This window comes from Rhyacophila brunnea, unplaced genomic scaffold (genome assembly GCF_057557595.1).
Source record: "Rhyacophila brunnea isolate RB1 unplaced genomic scaffold, BYU_Rbru_1.0 scaffold_13, whole genome shotgun sequence".
In the NCBI taxonomy this organism is placed as follows: Eukaryota; Metazoa; Arthropoda; class Insecta; order Trichoptera; family Rhyacophilidae; genus Rhyacophila; species Rhyacophila brunnea.
In genome coordinates, this window is record NW_028232785.1 from 18,944,427 (window position 1) to 18,963,365 (window position 18,939).

The following is an 18,939-nucleotide window of genomic DNA, read 5'->3' on the forward strand; positions in this document are numbered from 1 at the left end:
AAAAAAAATGATTTGAAATTATTCTCCAGCACCCTTTTTAGAAAAATTTCTTAGATTTTAATTTCTAACACAAAAATTTCGAAACACTAATGTCGGGTTTTTTTAGAAACCCAATCCCTAATGGAACTGTCAAAAAATTCTCGGTGTCCACCCGAATTCCGGAGTGGTGTAGGTCATGGCTGGGGAGGGCTGATAGGGCTCTAGCCTGAGGGCCCGCGCTTGGGGGGCCCGGCGTGTCGGGTTGACCAGATAAGTGAGATAAACACACATCATAAACTAGCTTCAATAGTAAAAAAGGCGCTATTATACTTCATGACCATGAACATTTTCAATTATATAATTGTGCAATATACTTTTTGATTATTATGTATCGATACTCGACAGCTCCATTATTAAAGTAGATGTATTAAAAATCGCCAATAATTCACTGTATGCGTACCCTTAATTTGAACTAAAACACAATTCCCGCCAAATATCCTAACCTGAAGGCCCGTTTCAGGATGTGGGGACCATGGTGTAGGTACGCCGAGTGCAATAGACAAAAGGCCGATAAACGAAAAATTAGGCTGTGAAGAAGAAAAAGAGCCTATGGGACTAATTTACATTCTCCTCCTTGGCCCCTTCCCAATTTAAATCTTGGGTGCGCCACTGGTTTAATTACTTACCTACGTATGCAATGGGCGATCCGTTCTTATTTGTTTTTTTTTGAATTAAGAATACATAAATATTATTACAGCTGATGGTGTTGGTTTGTTTTGTAAAATTCATTAAGCCCTGCCTGAACCAAACCATAATACTTATATAAAAAATATCCTTATATCCATAGATTAATATCTAAAATTGTTTAATAGCATAAATTTAGATATTTTTTAGATAATCGAATATTTTTTGACTATTATCTACTATAGCTTGGCTGAGACGGGGTTTAATTGTTTTTTAAAACATAACAAACACTATCTACATATTAATTTAGTCATAGTTCAATGAAAATAAATATTAGCTCGTATTCTTATTTGTCCGGTGGTTCTTTGTCCGGTACAAATCTTGCAATCGATTTTTAACTAACTTCCCGACTAGCTAGACATTTAAAACTTTTAGAATATATTATCAAAACACGATGCCAATGCATTGTTTTAATACTTTTAGCCATCTTTAAGTAAAATTGAATTCATTTTCAGTTAATTCTCTTTTGTATAAAAAGTTATTTCGGAAGAAATCCGTAAAATGTAAAACACTATTATTGGTTGCTAGGGGTCTGGTGTCCTAGCAACTAAATTAATAATTTATACGTGCTAATTACTATGGAATTCAATATGACAAGTCAGAATGACATTTCAGTATTATTTCTATCAAGTACAAATTTTTTTGATCGTGCTATTCAAGTCAAGTTTATATGATTCAACAGAAAATTTAAAAACGTTGAATTTACACAAATTGACTCACACGGGTAAAAAGCCTTTTAAGTGTCATGAATGTAATTACTCGTGCGCAAGATCTAGTAGCATGAAATTTCACAAAATAATTCATTCTGGTGAAAAGCCTTTTAAATGTAGTGAATGCAAATATTCATGCACAAAGTCTACTCACATGAAGAGACATTCATTCACTCGTACTGGTGTGAAGTCTTTTAATGTGATGAATGTACTTTATCATGCATAGACGCTAGTTCCATGAAAAGACATAAGATGACCCATTCTGGTTTAAAACCTTTGAAATGTCTTGAATGTAACTACTCATGCTCAAAGTCTAGTAGCATGAAATCACACAAAACGACTCACATTAATTAGAAACCTTTTAAGTATGATCCAAATACTCGTTTACAAGTTTCAATTTCATGAAAAGACACGATATAACTTTACTAATTTTAGTGAAAAGACTTATAAATCAATTAATGTCATGTCTGGCAGCATAAAGTAACACATGATTCTTTCTGCTGAAAAGATTTTTATATGTGATTGAATTACTTTCTCATGTTAATGTACCAATACTTTTAGATCAGATTATATATAACTCATTGTAATGAAAACCTTTATAAATTGTCTGGTATAATATTGAGCAGGGTAACGTAGGTAAAGAATTTGGGTGTTTTGTATGAGTGTTTTACAAGCATAGTGAACCAAGTCCATTCTGTATATTTTTGAGTAAGCTAGGTTCAAAAATTTCCCTTTCATAATAAATTAATGTAGTTAAAATAACACTTGAGAATTGCAAGCATCCCCTTACAGAATTAGAAATACTCAAATATTATGTTTGAAAATAGCTTACTCAAAATAACCAGAATGGACTTGGTTCACTATGCTCGTGAATCATTCATATGATGCAAAGTTCACTGTCAGTTAGTATATTCTTAACATTAGTTCTAGCTCTAACAAAATACGTGTAATGTATGTAATACAAAAATACGTATCATTTGTGTTGTGATGAGTTTTCTTAAATATGCCAGCATTATTCGAAGTCCTAACAGGTCCGTCCACGCAATTAAGTAGGATCCAGTCCACAATAGTATTTTTAGATTCCTCTACTTTAGGACTTACATATTATTTCCTTATGATAATGATAATAAAATGAATTTTTAGACTCGTTTTCTTCAGGGTATTGTCACCCCCCCTACAGGGGTGTTACCACCATAACAAGCCTCGTGATGAGAAGTAGGATGTTATCAATCCCTCAGAAGTATCCACCAATAAGTGGTCCCCTGATATTCGACTAGCTCAGTCTTGAAGAGGAGTTTCATCCAGTGAGGATTTGGAGTGGGAAGTGGATGCACTCGAGAATGGTGCTCCACTAAAGGCACTGTATTATTGATAACTCATTTTTAAAATATTTATAATTTTTTATTGTCTATGGCACAATCCTTTACAGGGGTCAAGGCACAGAATATTGTTCATAATATAAAGTTATTAAAGTATATATTTAAAGTATTTATAATACTAATTTATTTTTAATAAATGTTTTCTTTCATAATAGTCTTTAAGTTACACATTCAGATTGTCAATTAAAAGTAGACACTTATTATTTATTTGTTTAATTATTTATATAAAATCTAAATAATTATAATAAATATGTATCTAATAATACATATTTATAATTTATAAAATATTCTTATATTTAGTTATTATCAAAACTAAATCTTAAAACACTATTTAGTTCGAGCGGTAAACGTTTAATTATGTTCGAAGATTATTCGCGTATATACTTTGAGTTCGTTTAGATCTGACGTTTATAAAATTTAGTACGCGTTTCGTATTACTGTGAAAGTGACGTCATGTACATATGACGTCAAATTTAGCACGAGCGGGATTTCCGCTGAGAACTGTTCGCGTGTGCGTAGTCTAAAATTATCGAAACCCTCTCGCGGGATACGGAGAACGTCGTGGCTGTAAGTAGGGTCCGAACGGAACTAACTATTGTACTTGATGCAGTGTAGCCATATTTTGAAAGTGGAATTATAGTACAGAGCCTCCAAAATTATAGTATTTGGGGATAAAATATAGTACGCGTTGTCATCTGTTGAAAATGTATTAGTTTTTTGTTAGGGAAAATATTTCACCGCGGGCCGCAGGATCCCATTTTTCATAGTCGGCTCGTTTTTTTTAGGAAAAATATTTAGCCGCGGGCCGCAAGTTCCACAATTTTCATAGTCGGCTGGTTTTTTTTAGGAAAAATATTTCGCCGCGAGCCGCTGATTCCCTATTTTTCATGGTCAGCTCATTTTTTTTAGGAGAAAAGAAGACGCGGGCCGCAGATTTCCAAATTTTCGAAGACGAGTCGATTGCAAAAAGGCAAATGCAAAATTATAGTACTTTTATATTAAATTATAGTACGATATTCAAAATTATAGTATTTTGGGCGTACTATACCTATTTTATATCGTACATAGTACGCGGACCAAAATTATAGTACAAATACTATAATTATAGTACGGTTGGCAACACTGATTTGATGAAAGAGATTATGCTCTTTTATAAGGTCCATTTACCTGGAACACCCAATGTTAAAACTCCAACTCTTTTTGCATGCATTTGTTTGTGCATCGTTAGTGCACGTTTGTGCACGATTTTTTTTCGTTTGTGCACATATAATAACCGAAAAATTCCCATTTTAAATTGGGTGTTCCAGCTAAACGTTGGGTCACCCAATGTTGAAATTTCAACTTTTTTCGAGTGCATTCGTTTGTGCATCGTTAGTGCACGTTTGTGCACGCGTTTTTTTCGTTTGTGCACGCACATTAAGGGGGTTATTCGCATTTCAATTTGGGTGACCCAGCTAAATGCTGGATACTTGTGTCACTAAACATGTGTTTTTCCTTAAATTTAAATTGTAAACAGTTGTGCGTTGGTAGTGAACGTTAGTGCACGATTTTGTTTTTCTTTTTCACCTATATTCAGCGGCGCGCTATTTAATTTTAAAGTTTGTATGCAAAACCTGACTGGGTAGGTTTAAAAAAATATTTTGTAAGTAAATCTCTTGTAGCATAGCTAGTGCGCAATTCTGCATACTTTTTTATTTTTTTTCTCATATAGTGCGTGAGTTATTCTATATGAAATATTTAATGAACGTTAAGTAGAACCACCCAACAAACTATTTTAACTTTTTATTAGGTCATCAATTTGTCTATTATTGGCTTACGTTTGTGCACGTGCTTTTTTTGTTTTATCGATTATATCGTGAGAGATATTATTTTTTAAAATTTAGTGACTTCATACTTGAACCATTAAATTTGCCTAAAATTTTTTTTGTTTAGTGCATCCGATTAGGTTAATTTATGTTAACTTTTAGCACGATTTTTAAAATTTTTATCTCTTATATTAAGCTAGTAATTAGATTTTGAGTGGCCGTCAAGTTTTAAAACCAAACATTTTTTTCCCACATTTTTTAAATGCACACCTTTGAGTAATTTAATTACATGATTTTTCATGAAGTTTTTATTGTTTTTCCATTAAAATTTCGCGAAAAATTCGCATTTTTCCATTTTCACTAAGTACCCCGTCAAAATGTCCTGAACAAAAACGACCGCATCCGTTTGGAACATCCAGTCAAAATAGTCTCCTCAAAATAGCTAAAACGGTGTAAGGCTCACTAAATATGTCGGTTTATAATAGACTACCTCAAAATTGACAATTTGATTACACAAAAGTGTCAAAATTACAAAATCATTCAACTTTCTTAACATTTATCTATTTATTTTTGATTTTGAATGGATCAATGTCAGTTTCATAAGGAAAAATGCAGTAAATTATATAATTATACTTACCTACTGTTTTTTAAAATGATCTGTAATAAAAATAAATACCGTTAAGTTATTAGAATACAACTAGGTATGCATACTTTTGAAAAATGCAATAGGTATGTTTTTATGCAACGATATTTTCTTCAAAAGATAATATTGGAATGACATTTATATTTTTTTTATATAAAGGGGTTAACTTGCAGGCACTTAACTCTTCCTAATAATATTTGCATCTTCTTTTTCTCTGTTTCTCCAGGAGGTGCAACGTATGCTTGTAGTTCTGGTAGGTGTTATGTTAGGAGAGAAGTGTTAGTCACTTCATATTATGCTATTCAGAATCGATATCAAATAAAGTTTTGTAGGTTCTTTAAAAAATTATTGCCTCTGACGGCTTCGACAATTGTTTCACGCAAATGGTTTTCTTTTGAATGTGTGTGTTTATTAGTTCTTAAACAACGTACCTACTTACATATCTGTTTACATTTATATTTAAACTCATCACGATTATTAGTTTTTAAATGACATATTTGTTTAGGTACTACTTTCAAAATAAAATTCATCACACGCAAATGGTTTTTCTCCTGTTTCGTTTTATGAGCGTTAAGATAATTTTGTGCCGAGCCTCCGTATAAGTAGTCAATTTATTTAAAAGGTTTTTCACCATTTTGTATCTTTACATATGTTTGAAGATTACTCCGTCGCGAGCATCCAAATGAACATACATTGCATTTATAAGATTTTGCACGAGTATGTTCTATATAATATGTACATATTCATTTCATGTCTTTTAAGACAACAAAGTCGTACGCATTTATATGAATATACATCGAATTTTAAAGGTTTTTCACCAGAATTTGTCATTTGTTAGTTTTTAAGATGACTAAGTTGCGAGCATCTATATGAACATACATTGCATTTATAAGGTTTTTCACCATCCACCAAAAATGGCCGCGCGGTTAAAGCGTTGGCATATTGCGTCAAGGGTCGCTAGTTCCAATCCTCGGTCCGGCAAGTACGCATATTATTCGCGAAAATCTATATGAACATACATTGCATTTATTAGATTTTTCATCGGAATGTGTCATTTTGTGTCTTTTAAAACTTAAATTTGCGAGCATCTATATGAACATAAATCGCATTCGTTAGTGTGTTCACCAGTATTGTCATTCCACATGTTTTAAGACTACTAGGTTTTTTAAATGACATATTTGATTACATTTCAAAGTCATCACTCATTACACGCAACTGGGTTTTCTCCTGAATGTGTAAGTTTATGAGTTCTTAAACAACGTATTCGATACGATGCTGCCAAAAGTTGGTAAGTTGATAGTTTAGGTATTTTGAGTTTACCACGGATAAGATGTCTATACTTATATACGTTTGCCATATAAAAATATCAAGTTCATCCGATTTTTAAAACATAGTTTCTTTAGCAGCTATTCATTATGTTAAAAATACGTAACTCTTGATCGTTCAATTTACCAACATCAGAAGACTGTAAAGATGTTTACAGTTTTAATTTAGATAACAATCTAACTAATGAAACGCAGTGGTAAAACCTTTGTAATACTATTACCTAACAGTTTTATTATTTTTCAATAGTTGAGCTAAAATTTAATAATATAGGACTTCCGAAATAAGTTTGTAAATATTATGGTAAAATGGCATAGAAATTACATTATTTTTAACAGAAGGTACCTATATGGAAGAATTATCAGAAACATATTCAAATAACATGAACTTATTCAGTGAAAGAACTTATGAACTTACACATTCAGGAGAAAAAACATTTGCGTGTGATGAATGTGATTTCCAATATAATCAAATATGTAATTTAAAAATACCTAGTAAACTTAAAACATGTGGAATGGCAATACTTATAAAAACCTTATAAATGCGATGAAAGTTCATATAGATACTCGCAAATTAGTTGTCTTCGATTCCTTTCTTGGTTGTATACTCATGGCTGAGGATCTTGACCACTGTTAAATTTTGTTATCCTTTGAGCGACTAAGACTTTCAAGCCTTCTCGATCTTCAGTTTCTCGCAAAGCAGAATGAATGGTGGCCGCAGTAATCGTAAAAGACATGATATGACAAATTCTTTCGTAGAACCTAAATTTAATCAGTGCACATATAGCTGCTCGCAACATAGTAGTTTAAAAATACAAAAGTGATAATAAATAGTGTTGAAAAACCTTATAAATCCAATTATTGTTTATAAAGATGCTCGCAACCTAGAAACATTAAAATCTATAAAATGAAACATAACGGTGGACACCCTCATTAATGCGATTTGTGTACATATAGATGCTCGCGAATTAATATTTTTGAAGACAAACAAAGGCATATTCTAATGAAAAACGTTATAAATGCGATGAATGTTCTTATAGATGCTTGCAAATTAGTTGTTTTCTCCTCTCTTCTTGGTTGTATACTCATGGCTGAGGATCTTGACCACTTTTAAATTTTGTCATCCTTTGAGCGACCAAGACTTTTAAGCCGTCTCGACCTTCCGCTTCTCGCAGAGCAGAATGAATGGTGCCAGCAATACTTCGTATAAAAAACATGAAATAACACATTGTGACGAAAAACCTAAATGTTATCAGTGTACATATAGATGCTCGCTAGTTTAAAAATATATAAGATGACAAAAAAGTGTTCAAAAACCTTATAAATGCAATATATGTTCATAAAGATGCTCGCAACCTAGAAACCTTAAATCTATAAAATAAAACATAACGGGACACACCCTCATAAATGCGATTTGTGTTTATATAGATGCTCGCGAATTAATGTTTTAAAAGTCATACAATGACACATTCTGATTAAAAATTTTATAAATTCAATGTATGTTCATATGGATTCTCGCAACGTGGTAGTCTTTAAATACCTACAAATTATGACACATATTGTTTTCGGACATGTCCATTACTTATAAGATCTTATAATCCCAGATCCCATATGGGATCATTTATGAGGGTGTGCCCCGTTATGTTTTATTTTATAAATTTTAAGGTTTCTTGGTTGCGAGCATCCTTATAACCACATCTTGCATTTATAAGGTTTTTGAACACTTTTTTGTCATCTTATGTATTTTTAAACTAGCGAGCATCTATATGTACACTGATCACATTTAGGTTCTTCGTCACAACGTGTCATTTCATGTTTTTTACGAGTATTGCTGGCACCATTCATTCTGCTCTGCAAGAAGCTGAAGGTCGAGAAGGCTTTAAAATTTCGGTCGCTCAAAGGATGACATAATTTAGAAGTGGTCAAGATCCACAGCCATGAGTATACAACCAAGAAGAGAGGAGAAGACAACTAATTTGCGAGCATCTATATGAACTTTCATCGCATTTATAAGGTTTTTATCAGTATTGCCATTCCATATGTTTTAGGTTTACTAGGTATTTTTAAATTACATATTTGATTATATTGGAAATCACATTCATCACACGCAAATGGTTGTTCTCTTCTTTCATTGAATAAGTTCATGTTATTTGAATATGTTTCTGATAATTCTTCCATATACCTTCTGTTGAAAATAATGTAATTTCTATGCCATTTTACCATAATATTTACAAACTTATTTCGGAAGTCCTATATTATTTTAGCTCAACTATTGAAAAATAATAAAACTGTTAGGTAATAGTATTACAAAGCTTTTTACCACTGCGTTTCATTAGTTAGATTCTTATCTAAATTAAAACTGTAAACATCTTTACAGTCTTCTGATGTTGGTAAATTGAACGATCAAGAGTTACGTATTTTTAGCATAATGAATAGCTGCTAAAGAAACTATGTTTTAAAAATCGGATGAACTTGATATTTTTATATGGCAAACGTATATAAGTATAGACATCTTATCCGTGGTAAACTCAAAATACCTAAACTATCAACTTACCAACTTTTGGCAGCATCGTATCGAATACGTTGTTTAAGAACTCATAAACTTACACATTCAGGAGAAAACCCAGTTGCGTGTAATGAGTGATGACTTTGAAATGTAATCAAATATGTCATTTAAAAAACCTAGTAGTATTAAAACATGTGGAATGACAATACTGGTGAACACACTAATGAATGCGATTTATGTTCATATAGATGCTCGCAAATTAAAGTTTTAAAAGACACAAAATGACACATTCCGATGAAAAATCTAATAAATGCAATGTATGTTCATATAGATTTTCGCAAATAATATGCGTACTTGCCGGACCGAGGATTGGAACTAGGGAACCTTGACGCAATATGCCAACGCTTAAGCCGCGCGGCCATTTTTGGTGGATGGTGAAAAACCTTATAAATGCAATGTATGTTCATATAGATGCTCGCAACTTAGTCATCTTAAAAACTTGCAAATGACAAATTCTGGTGAAAAACCTTTAAAATTCGATGTATATTCATATAAATGCGTACGACTTTGTTGTCTTAAAAGACATGAAATGAATATGTACATATTATATAGAATATACTCGTGAAAAATCTTATAAATGCAATGTATGTTCATTTGGATGCTCGCGACGGAGTAATCTTCAAGCATATGTAAAGATATAAAAGGGTGAAAAACCTTTTAAATAAATTGACTACTTATACGGAGGCTCGGCACAAAATTATCTTAACGCTCATAAAACGAAACAGGAGAAAAACCATTTGCGTGTGATGAATTTTATTTTGAAAGTAGTACCTAAACAAATATGTCATTTAAAAACTAATAATCGTGATGAGTTTAAATATAAATGTAAACAGATATGTAAGTAGGTACGTTGTTTAAGAACTAATAAACACACACATTCAAAAGAAAACCATTTGCGTGAAACAATTGTCGAAGCCGTCAGAGGCAATAATTTTTTAAAGAACCTACAAAACTTTATTTGATATCGATTCTGAATAGCATAATATGAAGTGACTAACACTTCTCTCCTAACATAACACCTACCAGAACTACAAGCATACGTTGCACCACCTGGAGAAACAGAGAAAAAGAAGATGCAAATATTATTAGGAAGAGTTAAGTGCCTGCAAGTTAACCCCTTTATATAAAAAAAATATAAATGTCATTCCAATATTATCTTTTGAAGAAAATATCGTTGCATAAAAACATACCTATTGCATTTTTCAAAAGTATGCATACCTAGTTGTATTCTAATAACTTAACGGTATTTATTTTTATTACAGATCATTTTAAAAAACAGTAGGTAAGTATAATTATATAATTTACTGCATTTTTCCTTATGAAACTGACATTGATCCATTCAAAATCAAAAATAAATAGATAAATGTTAAGAAAGTTGAATGATTTTGTAATTTGGACACTTTTGTATAATCAAATTGTCAATTTTGAGGTAGGGTAAGAGGTACAATGATGGGCCAGTTAAGCGAATGGCTTGCTTTGATCGGTCAGAACAAGCTTATTAACGCGGTTTTATTGAAATGCAATTTTTTTTCGTGTTTAAAAAGCATGTATATTGATATATATGTGTACATATTTTATAATACCAAACATGGTTATTACAAAAAATATAAATGAAAAAAAAATCGCAAAAAGTACAGTGATGGGCCACGCTCAGATAGTGATCGGCCACTTTCCAGACAGTGATGGGCCACCCGTCTTTTTCTGCATAAATTAAACAACTAAGGCATACTTTTCAATAAAATAATGAATCAACGTGTCTAATCTTATGATATAATCAACAAACATACTCCTTTATCTCACCGTTGATGTAATGAAAGAGGATAGAGTGACAGAGAGTGTATTCTAAGGTCTTAGAAAATTATCGACCTATCTGTTGAATACTTCATCACCTGAGTCACTAAATAAAACATCAATCTCAATTGGGACATGGACCTGCTGAGATTTTGGAACGCAATTTGAATGGAAGCTATCTTTATACACTGAAAATTCTAATTTAATAAGATATTTTATTATTATTTCACAAATCGCACAACGATTTTGGCCGCCGTTTTTTAAACTTTATTATTTTTAATTGCCTGTACTTTGAATTGCCTCATTAAAATGTGTGGTTTTTGCCTTTATTCTTTTTATCTTCCTCTGCACTTTTCTTGTTTTCCATTTTTTGATCTTAAATATCATATTTTTGCGAAGTGATGGCGAATGGAACTCTTTGTAAAACATGTTTATCGTTTATTTTTGGTATCTGAGGCCATGATAATGTTTGAATTAGAACTGTAGATATATTAACCATAATATGTTCATTTATTTCTTCCATGCGTTCAGTATCTATTTACATGTTGCATTCTCTGACGGCACTGACACGTTAGATACATTTAAGTGGGTTATATTTTCTATGCTCTTGCTGTTGTCAGATAATGACTTAATTTGATTAAATTTTTCCGCAATCGGTAGGTATGGTAAAAAAATGTTTTATCTGTTTACCTCTGCTAGTATTTTGAATATTTTTAAGCTTTTCTTCTGTTTAATTGCCCACTACATTCGTTAAATCTTTAAGGATGAAAACAGCATTTTGCGATATTTTGCAGCTTTAACTGGAGGGAAAACAGTTATATCTATAGGCTGAAGAATCCTAGATGCATTAAGATTATAGTGTTATAAGATGTATTTCAAATAAAATTTTAGACAAAGCTCACTCACTAACTTGGTAGATAAGACGTGACTTATGCCTTTCGATAAATAATATAGGAAACTCTATTCACAGAGTAACCAGATTCGGATAGAAAATATTTCCAATGTATTGTGGCACTCCGATTTTTTTTTGCAACTTCACATAGTGATCCCCCATTTTTATAAAAGTATGCAACAGCATCATCTATATTCGATATTCTGAAAGAAATGGGAAGTTAAATGTTTCTAAATACAGTGATCGGCCAGTACAAATTCAGTGATCGGCCACGTGGCCAACAACTGTCTAAAATTAAAATAAAATAAAAATAAAAACGGCAGATACCATAGTGCATTATAAATATTGTATTTAGCATAAAAAAGTTAACTAAAAGTAAAAAACCATTTTTTCAGTCATGGGCCAGCCCGGCCCATCATACAACTGCTATATATATTTAGTGCAGTAAATGGCCACCCAGCTAGATGTTTCATTTTAATTTAAAATTATCGTAGACTTAACATAATTATATGTTTTAATATCCAGCATAACGATTATTAAATAAAAAGTATAATTAGTAATATAGTTAAAGAGATCTTACCTTCCAAAGTATGTTATTTCCTTAACAAAAAGTTAAGCAATTTTCAGAAAAAATGCAAAACGTGTGACTTGGTATACAAAATGGTCACTTATAGGGTCAGTCCTGCTACCTATACAGGAAATAATGTACTAGAACCAAAGTATATGACGTTGTGAGTCACATATAGGAACAAATACTCATAACTTATCGTAGTATATTCTTGGGTTTTCACCGTGTCTCCTTCTTCCTTCTTTACTCGACGTTTCGGGCTCGTTGCAGAGGCCATTATCAAGAGATATGTTTTATGATGAAATGTAGTGTATGTATGTGAATGGAATGTATGTGAATTCACATACATACACTACATTTCATCATAAAACATATCTCTTGATAATGGCCTCTGCAACGAGCCCGAAACGTCGAGTAAAGAAGGAAGAAGGAGACACGGTGAAAACCCAAGAATATACTACGATAAAAAACAACCGTGAAAGCCTCAAACACTCATAACTTAGGTTTTTGAATACCTATTTTTTGTGTTTTACTGCTGAGTGGCCCATCACTGGAGGGTGGCCCACGATTGTACCTCTTACCCTAGTCTATTATAAACCGACATATTTAGTGAGCCTTACACCGTGTTGGCTATTCTGACTAGACTCTTTTGACTGGATGTTCCAAACGGATGCGGTTGTTTTTGTTCGGGACATTTTGACGGGGTACTTAGTGAAAATGGAAAAATGCAAATTTTTCGCGTAATTTAAATGTAAAAACAATAAAAACTTCATGAAAAATCATGTAATTAAATTACTCAAAGGTGTGCATTTAAAAAATGTGGAAAAAAAATGTTTGGTTTTAAAACTTGACGGCCACTCAAAATCTAATTACTAGCTTAATATAAGAGATAAAAATTTTAAAAATCGTGCTAAAAGTTTACATAAATAAACTTAATCGGATGCACTAAACAAAAAAAATTTAAGGCAAATTTAATGGTTCAAGTATCAAGTCACTAAATTTTAAAAAATAATATCTCTCACGATATAATCGATAAAACAAAAAAAGCACGTGCACAAACGTAAGCCAATAATAGACAAATTGATGACCTAATAAAAAGTTAAAATAGTTTGTTGGGTGGTTCTACTTAACGTTCATTAAATATTTCATATAGAATAACTCACGCACTATATGAGAAAAAAAAATAAAAAAGTATGCAGAATTGCGCACTAGCTATGCTACAAGCGAATTCACTACAAAATATTTTTTTAAACCCACCCAGTCAGGTTTTGCATACAAACTTTAAAATTAAATAGCGCGCTGAATATAGGTGAAAAAGCAAAACAAAATCGTGCACTAACGTTCACTACCAACGCACAAGTGTTTACAATTTAAATTTAAGGAAAAACACATGTTTAGTGACACAAGTATCCAGCATTTAGCTGGGTCACCCAAATTGAAATGCGAATAACCCCCTTAATGTGCGTGCACAAACGAAAAAAACGCGTGCACAAACGTGCACTAACGATGCACAAACGAATGCACTCGAAAAAAGTTGAAATTTCAACATTGGGTGACCCAACGTTTAGCTGGAACACCCAATTTGAAATTGGAATTTTTCGGTTATTATAGGTGCACAAACGAAAAAAAATCGTGCACAAACGTGCACTAACGATGCACAAACAAATGCACGCAATAAAAGTTGGAGTTTTAACATTGGGTGTTCCAGGTAAATGGACCTTCTTTATAGAGGTTCAAAGAGACCTCGGAGAGGGGGTTTTGCCAAAGAGGGAAAAACCTCCTATCTCTTTCTCGCAAGAAAGAAAATATGTGGTTGGAGGTAAATACATGAGGATTTGCTCAGAAAATTTAAAAAAAGGTAGAATAATTGATGAATAGATAGTAAATTGGATATTTTTAAGAAAGCTAGAATAATCCGAAATAGAATATTTCGACCTTCCTAGTTCTTCATACAATTCATCTCGTGAGGCGATATGTTGTATGAATTTTTGTCTTTACCGCTAAAACCATTACAATTTGTTAATAAAGTTTATAAGAATACTTAATTAATACAGTCTAATAATATAAATAATATTCATTCTTTCATTTAAGTTATATAAATCAACAACCTCGTCTAAAAAAATTGGTACAAAAGATTTCCCCTAGGGATTGGTTATGTTTTAAGTTTGTGAATTTGTCTCGCTCACACGTACGAAATCTGACTATAGAGAATCCGTCTTAGAGTGTTCTCTATCACCAACGACCGAGGATATCACCAACGACCTCCTCCGCAAAGGCTTCCCGATCATCAACGTCAGGAGGATGACTCGGGGCAGGAGCCAGCATCCGATGCCTCTTGTCCTAGTCAGCCTCCTCGACAACGACAGAGGGAGCCTGATATACAACCTACAACACGCACTCAACCGCAGGATCAAGGTCGAACTGCCGAGAAGGAACAGCCTCCCGCAGACCGAGCTCCCCACGCGAAATCACAGACAGGACCACACACGGAGCACCCCAGTCTTCCCAGATACGCACCCACCAACCAGACCACACAAAGCCAGCGAGCACAAGGAAACACAGCACGCCGACATCCCGGCGCCACCAGCATCACCACAGACCACCAACAACGAAACACAGACGGACGCCCTTCCGCCTGACAGCCCCAAGACCACATCACTTCAGCCCTCAACCACCGATGACACCATCAACAATCACAACATAGACGATGCAACGAATGCGCCACCCACGCCCATTCAACGTCATGATACCGACAAGACACCGGAAACACCGGAAATAGCCACAGACATCCCGGAGGCCGACTTAAGCAGCGAAGACGACGAGAGCCTTTTCACACCGACAAGCTCTCCATACAAGTCACCTACCGGAAACCCTCTAACATCCCCGGAATCAGACGACAGTCTCGCAGCAGACATGAAAAGCCCAGATGCCACGGAAAAATTGATGTCAAGATGCAATATTTCAAAAACCGACACCGCTGCCAAAAGATACCTCGAAGGCGTCCGAAAGGCACTATCCAGCCTCGAAGAGATCGACAACACAGAGGACATGCCAACAACGGCAGAGGAAATCTTCAAACTCATGGGCATTGAAGAGAGTGACCTCCTGACACAACAAATGCATCAAAGCATGACGCACGTCCAGAGAAAAATACTCAAATACAAAACCGAACTAGAACAAGACACGCAAACCCAGACAAACACAGACCAGGACAGCCCCACAGAACAAGCAAAGACCCCCCGACAGGGGGGCAGTAAAAGAAAACCATGAAGGAAAAATCATAACCGCCGACGATAAAACCCCACAACAAGTCATCCAAATGCTAACAACGAAGCTCAGTTCACGATCTCCGCCTAAAACCATAACCGATCACGGAAACAGACCACCAATCCAGATCCGGATCCAGATACAGACACTGATCCGGATCTACACTATGCAACAAAGGAACCAAGAAGAATGAAAAATAGATGAAGAGGCCGCGAAGCAAAGAAGAAGGAAGCGAACGCGGTGGCCGAATGGATTGTCGAGATCGAGGTCCGAATGGATTGTCGAGATCGCAGGTGCCCAGACTTAAATTTAACTTCAAATTGAAACAACAACACTGCCTTGGAGGCGAGCAGCCTCGGGCCCTCCTCTTCAAGAAGGACCACATAGCATCACCACGTAGAAGCAGCCAGAATCTACAACACTTGACCTTGGAGGCATACAGCCTCTCCGGGACCTCCTCAAGAACCCGGAAAAACTATCATCACCACGTAGAAGCAGACAATTCCAATAATACAGATATTCATTACAAGATGCAGAGGATGTGGGAGTTCTCGGGTGCCCCGAAACCGTGGAATATCAAAAGTCAAAAAGTGTTCTCCTTCTTACTCACTAGGCTTCACAATGCAAGTGAGTGAACAGCGCTGTCTCTGTTTATTATAAAGGGTTATACAGCATTTACTTGAGAAAGAAGATGCATGATAACATTTTATACAAGTTACAAAGGGTAATTCCATTTCACGCTAACGTGTGGCTCGCGGTGTAATCCCATACGCTGGAAATAACATTTTAAATTTGATCAGTGATTTTAATTTAATAACATTATAGAAACAATTCAAATACATATTGACTCGCAGCATGCGAGTGGCACTTATGAAATTACAAAAATCACACTTATGTGATACCTTTTTGTTATTACTTACATATAATTATTCATGACCCTTTTAGGTCGACTTCTACCATCCACAGCTCACTCTGAGGAGTTGGCAGACCGATCAGGGTGAACTGCGGGACTTAATATGAGGATTTTGTACCGGTTTTGTTGTGGGAAGTTAACGTTATTTTAAACTAAGAAAAGGATTGACTACTAGGCGGAAAACCTTGCAGTTATTTCGTCATAATTTCACTACTAACACATCAACTGAAGAACAATACATTTATGTTGATGTCAGTATGCTATCAATGCAATCCTTGTCCATCCGAAGAGTGATTGCTCTTTTAAAGCGTTTCTTTTTACTTCTTCGTGGGTTCCTTTACCATCCAAATATACACTGACAGTATCCCTTGTAACTCAACGGTCTTCATAATAACTCGTCGCAGGACGGATGTGATGTTTCATGATGCTGTGTATTGTGCGACTAATTTATTTGATGGCACAATAAAGGTTAATTTATTTTTTATTACCTAACTATATCATGTTTGTGGGCGTGTTAAATGGTTAAATTTATAATTGTATTTATCACTTTACTTTAATATCTACATAAGCAAATACTTTATTGTTATAATGGTTGTTATTTTTTGTAATTAATTCATTTGTATTATGTTTTATGGCGCATTGGTCAATCGCTATAATGTCATATAATACTCTTTTCTAAATAAATAAATGTGTGGAACTATTACTTTCATGGAAAGATCAAAAAAACTTTAGATAGGTCGTCATGCACAGATAAAAACTTAGTTGGTTAATAATATCAATTGCGCATTCTAAAAAAATGGTTTTAATCTATAACTTGCAGGGCCCAATTATTTTTATTTTATGATTAACTTATTCGGCTTGTCAGTCACTGACTTAAATAGATACATTTATAATTAATCATTAATTTACTAAACCGAGATAATTGATCATGTTTCATGATTGGTGCAGTTTGCTTTATCGATGGATGGTGATTTATCGAATAGAGCAATATTTATTCTTGACTCCGCCTACTTACGTAATAATATCTTTGGAGCTATGATAATGTTAAAGTAATAGATGGTCGTTGTTTGGTTGTTGAGATGACATTTTATTGGTTGATACAAGATAACACAGAATACAATAATATGGATGATACGGTGAGATTATAATCGAGTATAATGATGTACGGGTGAGATCGTGACCATCATATCGTATCACGTGACCTTGTGATTTTAGTATTATTTTGGATATTTTTCTGATTTGAAATACATAATGTTCACCATTAATGTTATTCTTCTTCTTCTTCCACCCTGTCACGTCCCAACATTGGGGCATATGGCAAGCACAAGTTGGCGCCACTTCCCTCGATCCATCGCCAACTCTTGCGCCTCTCGCCATGTCAGACCTGTAGCACATAGGTCGCTCTTGTAGCACCGCTGCAAGGTGAGGGAGGGTCAGCCAAGGCGACGGAACCCTTGAGGCTGTGCCACAAGGGTACGAAGTGCCGCACTCTTTGGCGGCATCCGGAATACGTGTCCCAGCTATGTAAAGCATCAGCTCTTCGTGATAACTTCAATCACCAAAGGCTGTTGTGTCTGCTCATGAACTCGGGCGTTTGTAACGCGGTCGTACCAATGTACCCCTAAGATTCGTAATGTTATTATTTTCACAAAAAAATATTATTTTAATTTATTTATACCAAATAACACAGTATTAAATTTTATTAGGTACGTTGATGTTAGCGATCTATAAAACAGTTACTGACAAAATGCATTAAGTTAGAAGTCACATTAAAATTACATCTTTTTTAAATATAGGTACATAGGTACAACTTATCGACATCAAATTTTATGTTTTGTATGCCAAAAAGGTTATTCTTTATAATGTAGAAAAAATATTTCTAAATCATAAAAAAATCTACGTGGGAGAACGCCTTGAATAAAATGCCTTTTTTGCGATTATCTCAGAACTTGTTTTTATGACATAATGCTTTCTGTCTTATCCTCGATTTATACTAATAATATTATGTATTATAATTAAACGAACAAAAAATGGACCATTATTATTATACTGCAGTATCACCCGGCGCTGCCCGGGAGTGGAATGGTTTAATATTTTTAAATAAAAATTCTAAATTTAATACGTATAGTGCAAAGGGTTGAATTAAAAAAAAATATGATACAGATTTTTATTTTTAACATAAATTTAGTAGGTAAATTATTTTAAGGCTTTTCTATATAATATAAATATCCATTGATAATAATATGAGTAGTTTGATATCAAAGTAGGCCAAACGCCATTTTTAACGAAATGTAATATGTTTTATTTGATTATTATAGTGCAAGTGATTCTCTTTTCAAAAAAATCTACCAAAAGTATCA